We start from the raw sequence: 20,752 nt of genomic DNA, 5'->3' as shown, positions 1-20,752 counted from the left end.
TTTAACAGTGCCCACCTCTGACTTTCATCATCAGGGCCCCTGCCTTCTATCTTGTTCACTGTTTCCTTTCAATGTTTTCTGCCTTGGGTTAAGTACACTCTCTGAAATCTATCTTTAAAGTATGCTTCTTCCTGTGGTTTTTATTTGGTGTCACATCTGGTGACTTTTTAAAATGGTTTGCTTAGTATTGTCTCTCGACTTAAAACAAAATGCTTTGAAACCAACTGTAATAATTCATCTCAATTTGAAATATTAGCTTGCTCTCTTCATGAATGCTACCGGACCCTCTGTGATTTTTCCAGCATTTTTTTTTGATTTCTGCATTAATTTTAGTCTGTCCAAATAAAAACCGGGAGATCTTCTGTGAAATTATTTTGATTTTTTTTTTCTCTTGTCATGATTCACAAGAGTCATAGAGACACCAATGATTAGGCTTATCACTGTAGTTCTGAACAAGCCAAAAACTTCAGTCCCCAAGATCCCATCCCTGATACCAGTGGACATTTAAAAGGAAAGGGAAGTGAGGAAGTAAATTTTGTTCACTGTTTTTAAAAAAGTTTGTTTTATTCAGTATTTCCTTATTTAGCCAACAGAGTTATGTTTCACTCTTCCATTTCTCTTTAAAACAATCTTGAAGTATGTCATTGGTTGAGAAATAATTTTCTAAGCTTGCATTTTGAACAAATATGTTAAAGGTATGCAGGTACTGTTAATTAGCAGGGTAAGATTGTTGCTTAAATTGAGGAACGTTTTGTACTTTTTCATGCTCTATTACAATGGTGCTTGGCATTACAGGTATAAAATTGCAACAAACACTGAAGTAATGTGTTTTTGGTTTGGCATTGCAGATATTAATCATGTTAGTCTGCTGTAAACACTTGAAATTCATTAGTGTCTCATTCAATTATTGTGATGAGTTAGTTTAGTTGCTCGCAGATTCATTTATTGACGAATGGGAACTGATATAACATGTGTGAAGTGCACCTCCAGCTTGTTAGAATTATTTGAGTTTGAATTGCAGACTATTTGATGCAATATGTGGTTTGACAAACCCCATTGTAAGTTGAATTTTTTTTTATTGCTTTCCTTGCTGGGAAATCTCTAAGTTGTGGTGATATTGTGTATCTTGTCTTCAAGAATGTTTTGACAATAAGTTGCTTATGGAAATTTGAAGCAACATCCAATTATTAGAGCAACAGCGTTTGACTACCAGCGACATAAATGTGTAATTGCCACCTCAGCCAAGATAAAATTTAGCTTATTTCCTTTTGATGAAAGTCAGAATTAATGTTTTCTGGCTGTCGTGTGAAAGATTGCAGATTCCTTCACTTAAAAATTCTCCTTTTTTTAAAATGCTGATCTAATTAACATCTTTTTAAAGTTTGATTCATTTTTTTGATCTTCAAAGGTACTTCTTGACCATTTGAACAGAGCTGTAATCATTGTAAGCAAAGTGGGAGCCAGTTTAAGTGTAACACAAACTGTGGTTTGTGTCTCCTCCTTCTGAAAATGATTGCTAAATGGATGTTGACAAGCTCCAGCCTTTGCCACCAGTCATCATCAGTCTTGCTTTTAATCATACAAGAATAGCTATGATCAACCACCATCAATGTAAAATGTGAACTCTTTCTGTGACCTCAGATACTGCCAGACTTGCAGAACATTTCCAAAATTTGTTTTTATGAAAAGAAAAATACTGGAAATTTGAAACAAGCACAGAGAATGTCAGAGAAACTCAGCAAGTCTGGCAGCATTTGTGGAGGGAGAAGAAAAGATAATGTTTTGAGTCTGATATAACATTACCTTAGAAAAGTCATACCAGACGTGAAACATTATCTCTGATTTTTCTCTCCATAAATGCTGCCAGACCTGCTGAGTTTCTGTTACATTATCTGTTTCTGTTTTTTGTTTGTTGCTTTCAGTCATGTTCACTGCTTATATTTTTGAAATCATTTTAAAAATAAAAATCATTACTTTCCCTCATTATCTTACTGAATCCCAATCTAAATGATGTAAGCCTTTCTGTCCTGGGATGTTTTTAACAAATGCGCAGCTTTAAAACTGTAGTTTCAAAAGCTTTGACATAAAATCAGTTTTAATGCAACTATGCAACTATATTAAAGATGATTGACTAAGTTACTGACTATTCCATGAATAAGTTAACAGCATGGTCGTGGAGCTCTTAGTTTATGGTAACCAAATGTGCCCAGCAATAATAAATAGATTCTGAACCGAAGACCTAAACAATGTATTACTTAGTAGAATGTGAATTAAACAAGTTCAAATGATAGTGTCCACTAACTAAGAAAAATAATATCGGTGCAGTTGTTGTTCATTCATTGACAGAGTGTCTGGGCAATATAAACCAGTAACAACAGAAATGCTTCAGCATATTTGATTACAATTCAAAACATTAACCTTGTGTCGATCATTTGAGGTTATGTTTAGATTTTGGATATTGATGTACTGGAGAGGGCTCAGAGAGCACTGAATTATTTTGGGATGCTGTAATGCAGAGTGATGCACTAAGTGCACTTGGTTCTACTGAAGAAAATTGAAAAGGGCAAGAGAGACTTAGATGATGCAACTAGAAACAACTTATTCAATTTGACTCGGTAGAGAATTAGAAATTACAAATGCAGGATAAAATATCTCCAGTGCCTCAAGAAATGAAATGAAATGAACTTGAAAAATGAATGATATGTTGACTTAATACAATGGGGAGGATTATGCAAGAACTTAATAAAAATAAATGAAGAACGTAATTAGAACATAGAACATAGAACAGTACAGCACAGAACAGGCCCTTCAGCCCACAATGTTGTGCCGACCATTGATCCTCATGTATGCACCCTCAAATTTCTGTGACCATATACATGTCCAGCAGTCTCTTAAATGACCCCAATGACCTTGCTTCCACAACTGCTGCTGGCAACGCATTCCATGCTGTCACAACTCTCTGCGTAAAGAACCTGCCTCTGACATCCCCTCTATAATTTCCACCAACCAGCTTAAAACTATGACCCCTCGTGCTAGCCATTTCTGCCCTGGGAAATAGTCTCTGGCTATCAACTCTATCTATGCCTCTCATTATCTTGTATACCTCAATTAGGTCCCCTGTCCTCCTCCTTTTCTCCAATGAAAAGAGTCCGAGCTCAGTCAACCTCTCTTCATAAGATAAGCCCTCCAGTCCAGGCAGCATCCTGGTAAACCTCCTCTAAACCCTCTCCAAAGCATCCACATCTTTCCTATAATAGGGCGCCCAGAACTGGACGCAGTATTCCAAGTGCGGTCTAACCAAAGTTTTATAGAGCTGCAACAAGATCTCACGACTCTTAAACTCAATCCCCCTGTTAATGAAAGCCAAAACACCATATGCTTTCTTAACAACCCTGTCCACTTGGGTGGCCATTTTAAGGGATCTATGTATCTGCACACCAAGATCCCTCTGTTCCTCCACGCTGCCAAGAATCCTATCCTTAATCCTGTACTCAGCTTTCAAATTCGACCTTCCAAAATGCATCACCTCGCATTTATCCAGGTTGAACTCCATCTGCCACCTCTCAGCCCATCTCTGCATCCTGTCAATGTCCCGCTGCAGCCTACAACAGCCCTCTACACTGTCAACGACACCTCCGACCTTGGTGTCGTCTGCAAACTTGCTGACCCATCCTTCAATCCCCTCGTCCAAGTCATTAATAAAAATTACAAACAGTAGAGGCCCAAGGACAGAGCCCTGTGGAACCCCACTCACCACTGACTTCCAGGCAGAATATTTTCCTTCTACTACCACTCGCTGTCTTCTGTTGGCCAGCCAATTCTGTATCCAAGCAGCTAAGTTCCCCTGTATCCCATTCCTCCTGACCTTCTGAATGAGCCTACCATGGGGAACCTTATCAAATGCCTTACTGAAGTCCATATACACCACATCCACAGCTCGACCCTCATCAACTTTTCTAGTCACATCCTCAAAAAACTCTAAGGTTTGTAAGGCATGACCTACCCCTCACAAAGCCGTGTTGACTGTATATTATTTTTGGAAATGAGAGTACTTTTAAGATGATTTACCGGGAGTTGAAAATGTGCAAGGCATTACCTGTTATCGGTGTGAATTGGTCTGGTCACACTTCAGAACCAAGATTTTGGTCTTTTTTTTGTTTGGTTACAATCCAATTTGTGAAAGCAGTAATGCTAAGCAGTGTGCCACCTATCCAGAAGGTGGTATGTAATTTCAGTCTGACATTACGCTGAATTTTAAAAGTGGCTTGGCTGGCTGATTTGATCTTCTCTGCTCTGATGAGCTTGACTTTGAGTCAGTTAACATAATGAGAGTGCAGATGCTTATTGGCCTAATAGAAAGCAGTAGGGAGCATAATGTTGTGCATGAGCAGAATTTGAGTACTAGTAGCATGTTATAATTTAGTCTGGCTGTTTGTACTACTTTAAGTGCATCCACTGTCCTCAAGATTGGTAATGTAACTGCAGCCAGTATTAGGGTAGACTTTGGATGGTTTGTAACCAGAAAGAATATGATTGAGTTTGAGAACATTTTTAAGTGTAATATGGCAGCCAGTATTTCATATCTGAAGGAATGCCAAAATGTTAAAGTCCAAAATTAGGTCTTCAGCATAAAATCACAGGAATTTCTGGAATCAAATTATATGAAATTATTGAGAGGTGACTTGTGGATCTGGTTTTAAGTTCAGGTGTAGGCCTTTTATAATACAACAGGGTATCATGATATGTTAGGATTTATGTCATCAGTGATGTCAGGACAAAATAGAACCTGGAACTGAGTGTGTGGCATTTCAAAGCTCTTTCCTATCCTAATTCATCTATATAATGTAACGTTTAATAAGGCTTGTTAATGTTTACCTACTTTGGTGTTGACTCAATCTTACTACAGTCTTAAGTTGAAAATAAACCTAACATTCACTTTCTGAAGCAAACATAGAAAATTTCAGTTCTCCTTAGTGCACATCCAACTGGTTAATTACTATTTTTCAAAGAGCAAGTGCCTCTTGTGTTTGAGTTTAAATTGTCCAACTTAAAATATTGAAACCAAATATGAAATAAACCAATATGTTGTAATTAGAGATAATGGGAACTGCAGATGCTGGAGAATTCCAAGATAATAAAATGTGAGGCTGGATGAACACAGCAGGCCAAGCAGCATCTCAGGAGCACAAAAGCTGACGTTTCGGGCCTAGACCCTTCATCAGAGAGGGGGATGGGGAGAGGGAACTGGAATAAATAGGGAGAGAGGGGGAGGCGGACCGAAGGTGGAGAGAGTGTAGGTGGGGAGGTAGGGAGGGGATAGGTCAGTCCAGGGAAGACGGACAGGTCAAGGAGGTGGGATGAGGTTAGTAGGTAGCTGGGGGTGCGGCTTGGGGTGGGAGGAAGAACCGGTTAGGGAGGCAGAGACAGGTTGGACTGGTGTAATACTTGTTTTAAACTTTGGAAAGCTGTTGAAGGTAGCCTAAAGTGTAATAGGAAATTTTTTTTGGGGAACTGTAAGTGGGATGATTTAACACTAATGGTTTTTGGACTTTGTGAATGCAGATGGTGTGTTAATGTCAAATTTCGTTAAGAGTTACTTCTCCTTCAGACAATTTTGGAGAACTCACAGCATGGTGTATATACATTACATGAAGAAGAGTGTCAATTCGACCTAACTATTCCATCTCCTGTATAGTGATATTTATTTGCAGCCTGGCCTAACAGGAGCAATTAATCAATTGGACTATTGATTCTGCAACTGGTTCTGGATTTCTGTGTTGTTTTTTGTTGTGAATAGGAAATTTTAAATACAAAAGTGTTGGCAGTCAGAGCATTCCAGTAAAGGTTGAAATGTTTCAAGTTATACATAACAGCCAAAATCACAAACATTCATCTGAAATGAAGACATCTTAAAAAGAAGAGTACAAAAGAAACTCTGACTATCATTAAGAAAAGTAATTAATGTAATTGGGTTATCAAAGTACAAAATTAATATTTAAAATGAGTTATATTGAACTGTTGAGAATAAGAGGAAAAATGACATTTTTAAGCACTGATGGAATAAAAGGGATTGGAACATAAAAGACCACTAGCATAAAACAGCCATTTTCAGTTTTAATAAGAAACTTAAATTGAATTTGAGTCTCTAGCTATCCAAGGTGAGGGAAAGATAATAAAATGAAGCTGCATATGATAATTTGAAATTAAGCTAATCTAGAAGTTGAGACTAGTTGAAACATTTAACAAACCACTGTATAAATAGAGAACCAAAAATGGGCTTGTGTTAATAAATACTGTGTATTTAAATACAATGTGTAATTGGTGTAATGAATAAGAAGTATGGAGCCAACTATAGTTAGTATATAACTTCAAACTGCTTACAATTAAATGAGTACACAGAACCTTCGACATGAAAGATTGAGTTTAATCCTTCATATCCTCTTGAACTAGATGAGACTCTTGGCTTCTTTGTTTAAACGTTTGTTCATGCTGACATGGGAGATGTGTATATATCCAAAAATGACACACGAAGATTTGATTTATTGCCTGAACAAAGATCTTGTACTAGTGTTATAAATCGCAAGCATCCAACTGGCTATAATATTCCTACAAATAGCAGCGTGTAATCAAATAGTTGCACTTCACACACGCCAATCTCTACCCAATCATGTTCGCATCGTTAACATTCCAATTAGTGTACAATATTGTATTATCCAATCATATTCAAATTAATTCATGACTGTATTATCCAATTATATCATTACATGTTTGCATGTCTTAGCTGCAGTACATACTTTGTGATTGCTGTAAACCTGTGCTGTACATTTCCCTTTCAGACCCTCCTATTTCCTATACCTTTCCCCCCTTTCAGAGGATAACAATGACTTGTCACAGTATGTATTAACTAACTCCATTAAATGCGTATCTAGCAGGTCTCTGACCAACACTGAATTGAAGGTGTAAATGAAGTGTCAGCGGTGCAGCTTAACACATGATCTTCATTTTTATGCATTTATCGAAAGTGATACAGAAGTGTTTCTAACCTCTGAGAATCTGATGACAGAGTTGGGACAAGAATTGTATAACATTGTGCAATAATGCTTGCAATATATCTTGGGAGAAAAGATTCTTGCATTGTTCGAGGGACAACGTGTAGGTGTGGGAATAGAACATTTTGCCAGTCAAGCTTGTGATGCTATTCAATATGATAATGTCTGATCTCCACCAAAATGCCTTTCTCCCACAAATTTCCATGATAATTTGTGTCATTGGTATTTAGAAATTTATCAATAGTTTAATATGTTGGATGATTTGAGCTTCCATAGCCCTCTGGGATAAAGTATTCCAAAAATTCTCAAACCTTTTTAAATTTAAAAAAATTCTCCTCATCTCTGTCCTAAGTGGAAACCAAAAGAACTGCAGATGCTGTAAATCAAGAGACAGAAACAAAGTTACTAGAAAAGCTCTGCAGGTCTGGCAGCGTCTGTGAAGCAGAAAGTACAGTTAACGTTTCGAGTATGGTTCTGTAGAAGGGTCACCCTCATTCTCCTGCGAGAAAGGCTAACATCTCCATTGTTAGTTGCTTGCTCATCTGCACCTTAGTCTTCAATGACTCATTGTCAAGGGCACCCAGGTTTCTTAGTGTACCTACACTTCCTTCGAATGTTTTCACACTTGCCACATTATATTCAGTCTGCCACACTCTCTTGCCCACTGACCAAATCTCTCCAAATTTTTCTTGAAGCCACTTTGTATCATCTTCACATCACACATTCTCAGTTAACCTTGTCATCTGCAAGCTTAGAAATGTTATATTTGGTTCCTGTATCCAAATCATTAACGTGTATTGTGAACAGCTGGATCCCAATGGTACCCCATTTAGTCACAGCTTGCCGATGTGCAAATGACCCATTTATTCCTACTTTTCTTTAACCTGTCTGCTGACCCTTCTTCCATGCCACTATATCATCTCCTGTCCCCTGTGTTTTAACTTTGCTAAAGTATCTCCTGAGGTGGATATTATCAAAAGCCGTCTGAAAATCCAAATATACTTTATCCACTGACTCCCCTTTTTATCAATTCTGTCAGTAAAATCCTGAAAAAAACACTCCAGATTTGTCTAACACATTTCTCATTCATAAATTCTTGCTGACTATTCCCAATCAGATCATTATAATCCACATATCCATTTATCACATTCTTTAATCATACATTCTATCATTTTCTTTTCTACTGATGTAAGGTTGGCAGGTTTCTATTTCAGTGTTTTCTCTTTTCTTCCCTTCTTAATTAACAGAGTAACATTTGCTACATTCCAGTCTTTTGGAGTCACTTCAGAATATTTAGAAGTTAGGAAAATGATCATCAATGCATCCACTGATTCTATAACTATACCTCTCTCTGGATGTAGACCATCAGGTCCTGTGCACTTATCAACCTTTTAATCTCATTTAATTTCTCAAACCGTATCCTTACTAATGCTAAAGCTAATCTCCTCCAGTTCTTCATTCTTTTTGTTATTTATATATTATTGTTTCAATTTTTCTTTATCCTAGCCCTTTAGATCTTGAATTTTGGAAGGTTTGCTGTATTTTCCTTGGTGCTAAAAGACACCAATTACTATTTCTAAGTTCTCAGCTATTTCTGTGTTCCCCAATATTATTAACTCTCTGTGCTTACTTTTGTTTTAGCCAAGAATTTCCTTTTTACCTACCTGTTTGGAAGGTTAACAGACCTTTTTTTTACCAGTTTACATTCTGTTTTAATTCTAAAATGCTTCCAACCCTCAGGTTTATTACCATTTCTGACCGCTTTTAAAAGTATTTTTGAATTTCATAAAATTCTTTACTTCCTTGATTAGCCACAGATGACTGACTTTTTGTGAGTGTTTTTGTGTCCTGAAGGAAGATTTAGTTGCTGTTAGCCAGGTAATAATTCTTTAAAGATCATCCATTGCACGTGTCAGGACTTCACAAATTATGGGTCATAACCTCCAGGAGGGGTGTGAGTCACGAGTCTGAGCGTTGTGAGCTCCAAAGCAGCAGTGGCCGTTCGGGAGCTTGCGCTGATCCCTGATAGGTGCTTGACTATTTTAAAACATGCACTTTGCCTTCTGCTGGAAGGCAAAGCCGAATTGACTGCTCAGCCCGGCCTCATTCCTCCTGTAACAGCACGTGTGAAAAGAGGTGTTCATTCTGTCTGTCCTTTTCCCAACTGCCCCTTGATGATTATGACGAGGCGGGCTGCAGATGGGAGGGAAAGTTGATGATGGGGACAGGGTGTGGGCGTTGGGAGGCCTATCAGTGCTGATTCACCCTCCCCCCTCCCTTTTACAGCTGAAGCCACAGCCAAAAATACCCCCCCCCCCCGCCATCCTCATGCAACAATCTGGTGGCACACATAGCCTGAGCTATGAAAATGGAGTCACAGTTTGGAGGGGATGATGAGAGATTTAATCAGGTGTGGAATTGAGACGCTTTGGTCTATGTAACAATGTTCTTTTTAATGCAGTGACCCAAACCACTTCAGCCAATTTACACCTCATCTTCATAATCTTCTTTTATTAAAGTTTAACACCCTGGCTTCAGCTTGAACTACCTCATTTTCAAATATAATGTAAAATTCTTTCCATGTATGTATGGTGCTGATTAGAATATTTTTTCCATTATTCTGGTTCATAAGCTAATAATACCTTTTGTATGGGTAAGCTAATACTTTCATTCATTTATTTCACTAAATGATGAGATTTATCTTATCAAATATGGATTAAAACGAATGTTAACAGTCTTGTTTGTCGGTTCTGGAGTGAACTTTGAACTGCATTGGTGTCAAACCTCATCCCATTGAAGGCTTCTTGTCAACTTGTATTGCGACAAAATTGTGGAAATGAGTTTAACTCTTGTTATCTTAAGTTTATTTTGTCAGGAGCAGGTGACTTTTTGTGCTGTCTAGTTGAGAAACATTTCCAACATTCCAGCTTCTAAACCAAATGATGGTGCAATCCAGTGGAGGTGCGTGCGTGTGCGCGCGCGCGCATTGTGTGTGTGTGTGTGTGTGTGTGTGTGTGTGTGTGTGTTTATTCCCAGTTGATTTTCCTGAACTGTGCAAATATAATCTGTTGCTGTGGCGTTAGCTCAGGACTGAATCTGGCTTACTGGCCTAGTTAGCAAAACCTGTTAGGAAGGTCACAGACTCCTGAGTGCGTTTGTGCAGTTGTTGTTATGGTTGTTTTAAGTCTTCCTGTAAACTCTAATCTTGTTGGATGTTAGCCAAAAGAAAGTTTGTTTCATCTGAATTGCTTGTATTTGCTTTTTATTTAAACAACAGCAGATAAATTCTTAATAATTTGAGGAGATATTCCTTTTGCCTAATATTGAAAACAAGCTCTTTCACTTGGATCAGTGCCACGATCCAGCAGACACAGCCACAATTGTATTGGAAGCTTATGTTGATTAAAAACCTGTAAGTAGACAAAATGATCTGTGGCTGCTTTTTGCTTAATCGCTTTTTAGTTTGCTTCCCCCCTTGAACATTGTGCTGTGCATCAGCCTTGCTGAATGAAGCCTGGTGATGTCTCAACAAACTGGCACGATTTTGAGAATAGATTAACGTAATTTCTCCCTTTTTAACATTTTATTTTATTGTCACAGTCAGCATATTTAAACTGGCATTTGTGTAGCCTTGCAGTTCCCACCCTGGCAGTGTAATGACTCCTTGGACAGTTGAGGTTTTTAAAGATTGAAGTATAATTTTGACGAAACAAGTTTTAAAATTGAGAATGTTAGGAGTACTGGACTGCGGCCAGTGCAACTTCTAAATGCTGTGATAGCTACCTTTATAGGCTAAGTATTGCAAGACCATCAAAATGAAAAGCATAATAGGCTTGGGAATCTGAGAGAATTGTTAGTGTTGGGGGGAAACCATTCAAGCTATAGAGTTTTCACCAGATATTTGAACGATGTGATTTAGTGCCTTTCCCTCACACCCTTGTATGTTGTTTCTGTTCATATAATTATAAAAAGCCTTCTTGAATGCTTGAAATAACGCTGTCTCTTTCTCTACTCAACTTCCAAGCAGTGCATTCCTGGTCCAAACACATGTTGAGTGAAAGTCATTTTTCTCTTTCATCGCATTTGTTATGTTTTCAAATCACTTTAAATCTGTGCCCTGTCATTTTTGATCCTTCATGAGTGGGAACTGTTTCTCCCTTTCTACTATAATCAGATTGCATGTGATTTTGAAAACTTGTACCAGATATGGTGGGAAAAATAGACCTGAGTTGTTTACATTGGCTCTGACTGTGAGGCTAGTGACATTTATTTTGTTACTAGCAATGTTAAATCAAAGCAATAATTGACCAGAATAATAAACTTGCACCTGGTGTTACTTGGCTATCTAGTTGAATAAGTGCTCTTTCATAATGAGCACGTATAGGTGCTACTGAAATACCTAAGTCTTGACATTTCCCCAGGTCATATTGGCGTTGTGTTTGATGGGTTTTTTTTCTTGTATACAGGATTTTGAAGCGAACAGCGATTTAATCAGCTTAAGTTGTCATTGCTAATCAAGTGAACAGAATAAAGAAGGGGATCTTGTGCACATGGCCTGAAGGTCAGCTGGTGTCCCAGAGCTGGATGGAAGCATGTAGGTCAGCTTCAAAGGCATCCAAACAAAGTTTCAAAAACTCTGAAATTAATACTTATAACTTTGCTTTTAAAACCCATGTTGCAGCTATTGATTATGCAATCAGAGTTTGATTTTTTAAATAGAAGTCGAGGAATCCTCTTTCCTGGCTTTGCAAAGTGTGTGAACAAATAAATATTAATTTTCCATTCGGAGATAATGGGAACTGCAGATGCTGGAGATTCCAAGATGATAAAATGTGAGGCTGGATGAACACAGCAGGCCAAGCAGCATCTCAGGAGCACAAAAGCTGACGTTTCGGGCCTAGACCCTTCATCAGAGAGGGGGATGGGGAGAGGGAACTGGAATAAATAGGGAGAGAGGGGGAGGCGGACCGAAGATGGAGAGAAAAGAAGATAGGTGGAGAGGGTGTAGGTGGGGAGGTGGGGAGGGGATAGGTCAGTCCAGGGAAGACGGACAGGTCAAGGAGGTGGGATGAGGTTAGTAGGTAGCTGGGGGTGCGGCTGGGGGTGGGAGGAAGGGATGGGTGAGAGGAAGAACCGGTTAGGGAGGCAGAGACAGGTTGGACTGGTTTTGGGATGCAGTGGGTGGGGGGGAAGAGCTGGGCTGGTTGTGTGGTGCAGTGGGGGGAGGGGATGAACTGGGCTGGTTTAGGGATGCAGTGGGGGAAGGGGAGATTTTGAAACTGGTGAAGTCCACATTGATACCATATGGCTGCAGGGTTCCCAGGCGGAATATGAGTTGCTGTTCCTGCAACCTTCGGGTGGCATCATTGTGGCAGTGCAGGAGGCCCATGATGGACATGTCATCAAGAGAATGGGAGGGGGAGTGGAAATGGTTTGCGACTGGGAGGTGCAGTTGTTTGTTGCGAACTGAGCGGAGGTGTTCTGCAAAGCGGTCCCCAAGCCTCCGCTTGGTTTCCCCAATGTAGAGAAAGCCGCACCAGGTACAGTGGATGCAGTATACCACATTGGCAGATGTGCAGGTGAACCTCTGCTTAATGTGGAATGTCATCTTGGGGCCTGGGATGGGGGTGAGGGAGGAGGTGTGGGGACAAGTGTAGCATTTCCTGCGGTTGCAGGGGAAGGTGCCGGGTGTGGTGGGGTTGGAGGGCAGTGTGGAGCGAACAAGGGAGTCACGGAGAGAGTGGTCTCTCCGGAAAGCAGACAGGGGTGGGGATGGAAAAATGTCTTGGGTGGTGGGGTCGGATTGTAAATGGCGGAAGTGTCGGAGGATAATGCGTTGTATCCGGAGGTTGGTAGGGTGGTGTGTGAGAACGAGGGGGATCCTCTTGGGGCGGTTGTGGCGGGGGCGGGGTGTGAGGGATGTGTCGCGGGAAATGCGGGAGACGCGGTCAAGGGCGTTCTCAATCACCGTGGGGGGGAAGTTGCGGTCCTTAAAGAACTTGGACATCTGGGATGTGCGGGAGTGGAATGTCTTATCGTGGGAGCAGATGCGGCGGAGGCGGAGGAATTGGGAATAGGGGATGGAGTTTTTGCAGGAGGGTGGGTGGGAGGAGGTGTATTCTAGGTAGCTGTGGGAGTCGGTGGGCTTGAAATGGACATCTTCCGCACCTACACAGGCCCCAAACCCCACCTCTTCCTCCGGTACATTGATGACTGTATCGGCGCCGCCTCTTGCTCCCCAGAGGAGCTCGAACAGTTCATCCACTTCACCAACACCTTCCACCCCAACCTTCAGTTCACCTGGGCCATCTCCAACACATCCCTCACCTTCCTGGACCTCTCAGTCTCCATCTCAGGCAACCAGCTTGTAACTGATGTCCATTTCAAGCCCACCGACTCCCACAGCTACCTAGAATACACCTCCTCCCACCCACCCTCCTGCAAAAACTCCATCCCCTATTCCCAATTCCTCCGCCTCCGCCGCATCTGCTCCCACGATAAGACATTCCACTCCCGCACATCCCAGATGTCCAAGTTCTTTAAGGACCGCAACTTCCCCCCCACGGTGATTGAGAACGCCCTTGACCGCGTCTCCCGCATTTCCCGCGACACATCCCTCACACCCCGCCCCCGCCACAACCGCCCCAAGAGGATCCCCCTCGTTCTCACACACCACCCTACCAACCTCCGGATACAACGCATTATCCTCCGACACTTCCGCCATTTACAATCCGACCCCACCACCCAAGACATTTTTCCATCCCCACCCCTGTCTGCTTTCCGGAGAGACCACTCTCTCCGTGACTCCCTTGTTCGCTCCACACTGCCCTCCAACCCCACCACACCCGGCACCTTCCCCTGCAACCGCAGGAAATGCTACACTTGTCCCCACACCTCCTCCCTCACCCCCATCCCAGGCCCCAAGATGACATTCCACATTAAGCAGAGGTTCACCTGCACATCTGCCAATGTGGTATACTGCATCCACTGTACCCGGTGCGGCTTTCTCTACATTGGGGAAACCAAGCGGAGGCTTGGGGACCGCTTTGCAGAACACCTCCGCTCAGTTCGCAACAAACAACTGCACCTCCCAGTCGCAAACCATTTCCACTCCCCCTCCCATTCTCTTGATGACATGTCCATCATGGGCCTCCTGCACTGCCACAATGATGCCACCCGAAGGTTGCAGGAACAGCAACTCATATTCCGCCTGGGAACCCTGCAGCCATATGGTATCAATGTGGACTTCACCAGTTTCAAAATCTCCCCTTCCCCCACTGCATCCCTAAACCAGCCCAGTTCATCCCCTCCCCCCACTGCACCACACAACCAGCCCAGCTCTTCCCCCCCCACCCACTGCATCCCAAAACCAGTCCAACCTGTCTCTGCCTCCCTAACCGGTTCTTCCTCTCACCCATCCCTTCCTCCCACCCCCAGCCGCACCCCCAGCTACCTACTAACCTCATCCCACCTCCTTGACCTGTCCGTCTTCCCTGGACTGACCTATCCCCTCCCCACCTCCCCACCTACACCCTCTCCACCTATCTTCTTTTCTCTCCATCTTCGGTCCGCCTCCCCCTCTCTCCCTATTTATTCCAGTTCCCTCTCCCCATCCCCCTCTCTGATGAAGGGTCTAGGCCCGAAACGTCAGCTTTTGTGCTCCTGAGATGCTGCTTGGCCTGCTGTGTTCATCCAGCCTCACATTTTATCATCATTAATTTTCCATTCTTTCTGTTTGCTAGACATTAAACATGTTTATGCATTGTAACGAAATCACTTCTGTTTTAAGAGCAACAGTGAATTCTTTGCCTGTGAGAGCCAAGATGGTGCATGCTTGAAAGACCATGATTATTTGCCAAAATGTTTCAAAAACTTACCCTAAGATTTGAGGTTGGGGCATCAAAGGTCCAATTGATAGATGATATCTTTGATGTAAATCATACCCAGGTTTTGCATTTCAAGTGCTGTTTTCCTATATTATTTATAAACCATTTACATTTTATAAACTGATATCCCTTTTGACTGGTTTCAGGTCACTTATCAGTAGATGTGTTCCCTAATGAATTTTGCCTTGGTACTTCTCAAGGTACTTTTCTACCCATTTCTATTTAGATAAATGGCTGAAAGTGGAGTGCTGCTTGTGCTGCAGTAGTCATGTCCCTGCCCTTGGACTGAGAGACCAGGGTTGATGTCCCACCTGCTCGAGGTGTGTAATAACACCTCAGAACAGATTGTTTAGAAAATATAATAAATAGCTGATAGTAAGAATGTTGAGCAAACTTAAGATCAATTGTCTAGGAATCCAGTACAATCTGGAGAATTGTCATGATGACTGCAGAAGGCGTGAATTTTCCAGGATCTGGATATGCCTGATGAAGATGTTGTCTGTACCACCCAAGCAATTGGATTTGAAGTCAGCCGATGTCAAATATTGCTCAAATTTCCTGTGCAAGTGACTGAGTATAAAATAGCTGTAAATCAGCATTATCAATTGAGGGAAGGATAAGGAAAATGCCAAATACCATATTGAATGTCATTTAAGTTTTGAGAAGCTGCAATGATGCATAGTTTTTTTTCAGTTTGTATGGTGACCCTCATACTGAAGCTGTGAAACTCAGAGCTGGTCACCGTTGCAATAAATGGAAAAGTTTATTTCTCTGCATTGCAGTAATGCACCAAAAAATATAAGTTGTTTTCTACTGGATTTGAACATCTGGGTATAACATAAACAAAGCCTCTGAGTACATGCAAATGCAGGCAATGCATGTCTAAGGCTCTGCAACTGGGGATTCAGCTCATTGTTATGACAAGGCAGGCCTTCAGGCTAAAGATTTGAGGAGATTAGGGCATAATGTACTTAAATGTGTAACAGATTTGTGGCAAAGAGTTTGATCTTTTTAGGCTGAATATTCAGTTTGCAATCTGACATTTTTTTTCCCTCAAATTTCAGGTCTGTGTTAACAACGTTGACTATATATAGAAGAGTAAGCAGCAATTGGAAAGTGGTCTAGTGCAGTGATTTTCAGATAGGTGATGGTTAGTTAACAGAAGAAAGAGAATAACATAATATGAAACATCAAAGTATTTTTGTTCCTGTCTGTAGGAATGATCATAATTGAACTAGCTCCATAATTCAAATATGGTGCTGAACTCCTGTATCAATGACATCATCAACTGCACTATTGTTGCTGATTTTTTTCAAAGTTCTACCAGAACTCGTAGATCAAATACTCTAACCTTTCTTATGTCACACTTACTGAGTGTGCAGTTTGTGTCCGTTGGGCAATATCAAAACAACTGAATTACATTGCAGTTTTACCTTGACCTTCGGTCCTTTGAACGTTTCCAAAGTGAAGACATTGTATAGAGGCAAGACAGCAGACAGCCTACATGCAACAAAGTCCCAGAAACAACCCCGTGATAAATGACCAGTTCTGTTTATTGGCCGTACGGCGATTCATATTCTTTAAATGGTCCCATGGTGTCTTTTCTTTTATTCTGTTTGAAGGGATGGGCCATTTTTGTGGGAATTTCTCCTTGTGATGTATAGTATTTATTGACTGGAATTCTTCTGTTATTGGCCAAGTCGATGAGTGACACAGAGAACTCCACCGATCCCATTTTAATTTTGTCAGCAAATGCCAGCATGCAGATTAACTATTTAAAATACTCACTGCTAGCTTAGTGAGAAGTGACCACCACAAACATGTGCATTTCTAAACAGGAATTACATTCTGAGAATGAAACAAAAAAAACATAAACATCAACAAAATGGTGATTTTTTTTTTAGAAAAAAGTTAGAATCTCCTATCCCACTGATTAGCAAGTGTACAATATCTCAATTCCAGGTAGCACTTGAAGTTAAATTATGCCTTTCACAGCCTTAGAATGTCACGATGTGCTTTACAGCTAGTGAAGAACTTCTGAAATCCTAGAAAAATGACGACAGGTTTCCTCAAATGGCTATCTGATAATGGTCAGGAAATTTGTTTTAACTTAATGATGTTAATTGAAGAATCTATTAAGTAGCATCAAATTTTCATTCCGGGCACTGTCTGATCTAGTTCAAAGCAAAAGGCAACACAGAAGGCTGGAGAAACTCAACGAGTCTGGCAGTGTGAAGACAAACCAAGTTAAAGTTTTGATTTCTGGTGTGACTCTCTTTAGAATAAAGTTCTTAAGTTATGAAGGGTCATCTGGGCTCAACATAAACCCCGTTTCTCTCTGTACAGATATTGCCAGACTTAGAGTTACTCCAGCATTCACCATGCTTGTTTCTGATTTCCAGATTTCTGCAGTAATTTGCTTTTCTTAAGGTAAAACCTGAATGTCTCTTCATAAGATTTGAGTCCTCTTGACTCCTATTTGGTCTTTCTGGCCAGCTCCTGTTTCTCTCTTGTATGCTGATGTCATTCAAACTGTCGCTATCCAGATCTACAATACCCCTAGCCCCTGAACACATCTCCTCTCATACTAGTAGTCTGACATTGCAGAAATTCTCCTAACAAAATATTGGAAAGTTTGAAGTCATAATTTTTTTTTATCTTGAACACAAATATTGGTTTTCCAAACATAGATCATAACCTTCTCTCTGGCAAGTGCCTAAGGCTGAACTGGCGTCCTTTGTTATATTTGAATCTGAGACAAGCTTTCATGCACACATCAATTTCTTCATCTACGATTGTCAATTGAGTTTTATGGGCTGGTAACCTGTTGGTAGGTAGCTCTGCCAACTCCAATTCAATGCCTGAAAAGTAGTCAGGGTTGAACAAAGAGCAATACAGCACAAGAACAGGCCCTTTGGCCCTCCAAGCCTGTGTCAACATATTTTGCCCTTCCATATGAAACCTGTCGTCACTTGCTGGATCCATACCCCTCTATTCTGTTCCTATTCATGTATTTGTCCAGGTGTTTCTTGAATGCTGCTATTATGTCTGCTTCCACCACCAGCTCTGGCAGCGCGTTCCAGGCACCCACCACCTTTTTTTGTGTGGAAGAACTTACCTCGCACACCTCTTGTAAACCACTCTCTCTTCCCTGATGCTTCTGGAGCTCCTCTGATGCTGCTTGACCTGCTGTGTTCATCCAGCTCTGCACCTGTTATCTCAGATTCTCCAGCATCTGCAGTTTCTGCTATCTCTGAAACATCCTGGTAAACCTTTTTTGTATCCTCCCCAAAGCATCCACATCCTTCTGGTAGTGCGGTGACCAGGACACTGTGCAGTATTCCAAGTGTGGCTGAATAAACGTTTTGTAAAGCTGCAGCGTAACTTGGCTATCCTTGTGTTCAATGCCCCTTCCAATGAAGACAAGCATGCCGTAAGATAGTAGAAAAGGCCTATCTACCTGCATTGTCCCCTTTAGTGATCTGTGGACCTGCACACCCAGATCCCTCTGCATATCAATACTCAAGGGTTCTGCCATTCACTGTATAATTTTCACCTGTACTTGAGCTTCCAAAGTACATTACGTCACATCACATTTATCCGGATTAAACTCTGTGTCTCCCATTTTTTTTTTAACCCATGCCTCCAACTGATCTGTATCCTCTGACAGCCCTCTTCACTATCAGTGACTCCACCAATCTTTTTGTATCTTCTGCAAATTTACTAATTAGACCAGCTACATTTTCCTCCAAATCATTTCTGTAGATCATGAACAGCAGAAGTCCCAGTACTGATCCCTGTGGAACACTACTAATCACCATCTGTCTTCTATGACTAATCCAATTCTGTATTCATGTTGCTAACTCATCCCAGATAGCATGTTACTTCACCTTTTTATGTACCAGTGTGCCATGAGAGACCTAGTCAAAGGCTTTGCTGAAGTCCACAACATCAACTGCTTTTCCCTCGTCAATCATCTTCACTACCTCCGCAAAAAATTCAATCAAGTTAGTGAGGTACACCCTCCCCCATACAAAACCATGCTGTCTATCGCTAATAAGTCCATTTGCCTCTAAATGCATATAGATTTTGACCCTGAGAAGCTTTTTTGATAATTTCCCTACCACTGATGTTTGCCCGTGGGCGTGTAATTTCCAGGATTCTTCCTGTTACCCATATTAAACAAAGGGACAACATTGGCTATTATCCAGACCTCAGACCTCACCTGTGGCCAAATAGGTTGAAGTTAGCACACTGCAATTAACAATAGCTTAGCAGTAGCAGACTGGTCTGCTAGAAATTAAGCCTCTGCAATTGCTGCTCCCACCCCCACCCCCCCCACCCCTCACAGCCCCGACCCTCAAATGTATTGCAGTCTAAAAATTCAGATGCCATTAACTTTAACCCCTATGCTCATTACTGTATTTTGTTTACAGTTTCAGAAATGTCTCACTCTTTTTTTATAATTCTTGTCCTTGATTTTAAAATCTACCATGGTCATGTGCCCCCTCCTTATCTCGCTGACCTCCTGCAGCCCTATAACTCTTGTAAGTATTTGTGCTCCAACTCTAGTCTCTTGACCATCCTTGATTTTAATCCTATTGCTGTTGGTGATAGAAACGTCGCCTGGTTTAGGCTCTAAGATCTGGAATTATCTCCCTAAACATTTTATGCCTGTCTATTTCACTCCATCCTCAAAATACCTTGTTGAGTGCACTCTTGGTCATCTGTCCTCATGGCTTCTCTTGTGCATTGGTGTCAGATCATATTTTACAAATGTTTCTGAGGACAGCCTTGGGATATTTTATTGCCTTTAAATTGCTGTATAAATATATGTCCTCCTGTAATAACAGCTCTCTGTGGCTGTCTGACATTAAATTGTACGTGTGTGTAGAAGAAACTACCCCTATGAGAATTACTGTTTTAGTAACTTTGGATAATGGGGATTGCAGTCAACGTGCTCATTGAGGAGGTGGAGCTGACTTTATTGAAAAGCTAGGATTAAGCTCTTGGAAACTGTTAACCTAGATGAGATTTATTTCCTGCCCCAATGTGTGTGTGTTTTTTTACAGCCTTGGCCTACGTTGCTTAAAAGGGAAGAAATAGTAATTAACCAGACAAACTGAGACCAGTCTGCTACTGTTGAGCTATTGTTAATTCTATTATTTATTGTTTATACACTGGGTATTGCCTAAACCAAAATATTGGACTTGTATTAATATACTCATGGAAGTATCAATCTAGAATAAATCCTTTTTATATAGTGCCACAAACAATAAGCTTGATAACACCAAGTGTTAAACGCACACAAAATGCAGTCAATATATTGTTTATATTCAGAAATTGTTTCCCTGCTATATTTTAAAAAAAAACAGGTAACTTTTATCAAAAATAACATTTCATTTTCCTTGGGTAATGCAAGTTCTGTTCATTAGCTAATATTGGCCTTGATTTTAAAGTCACCTGCAAAGTGACAGAACTTGCTGCTGAGCTCGAAGAATACCACGGCGGGGAAGAGAGGTTATTTATTTCTCAATTGTGTTATGAAAATACAATGTTCCACAAGTCTAAAAATAGATTTCTGAAGACTTTGTTCAGCAATTAATTATAAGTTACTACATAAGTCAAACTTCATTCAGCAAAGGCTATATTGTAAGGCAAAAGGTGGAACCTCGTGACGTGTAAGAAGTCTACCTGCAAAGATAATCAATACTGCACTAAATGGAGGAGTGAGGAAGATCTAATGGCAGTTTCTGGATTTCTAGGTTTTAACTGCACTTGTGCAATGCTAGAAATTGTGTAAACGTCATAGCACTG

At 40.9% G+C, this 20,752-nt stretch overlaps 1 protein-coding gene across 14 annotated transcripts in view; it reads left to right on the top strand.

The window, feature by feature from the left end:
- mef2aa (myocyte enhancer factor 2aa) overlaps positions 1 to 20,752 on the top strand; it is a 221,331-nt gene that overhangs the window by 57,341 nt on the left and 143,238 nt on the right. The gene's annotated exons all lie outside the window — the stretch shown is intronic.

Source organism: Stegostoma tigrinum, chromosome 33 (assembly GCF_030684315.1).
Source record: "Stegostoma tigrinum isolate sSteTig4 chromosome 33, sSteTig4.hap1, whole genome shotgun sequence".
NCBI classification, from domain to species: domain Eukaryota; kingdom Metazoa; phylum Chordata; class Chondrichthyes; order Orectolobiformes; family Stegostomatidae; genus Stegostoma; species Stegostoma tigrinum.
This window is presented reverse-complemented; position numbering and strand designations above follow the sequence as displayed.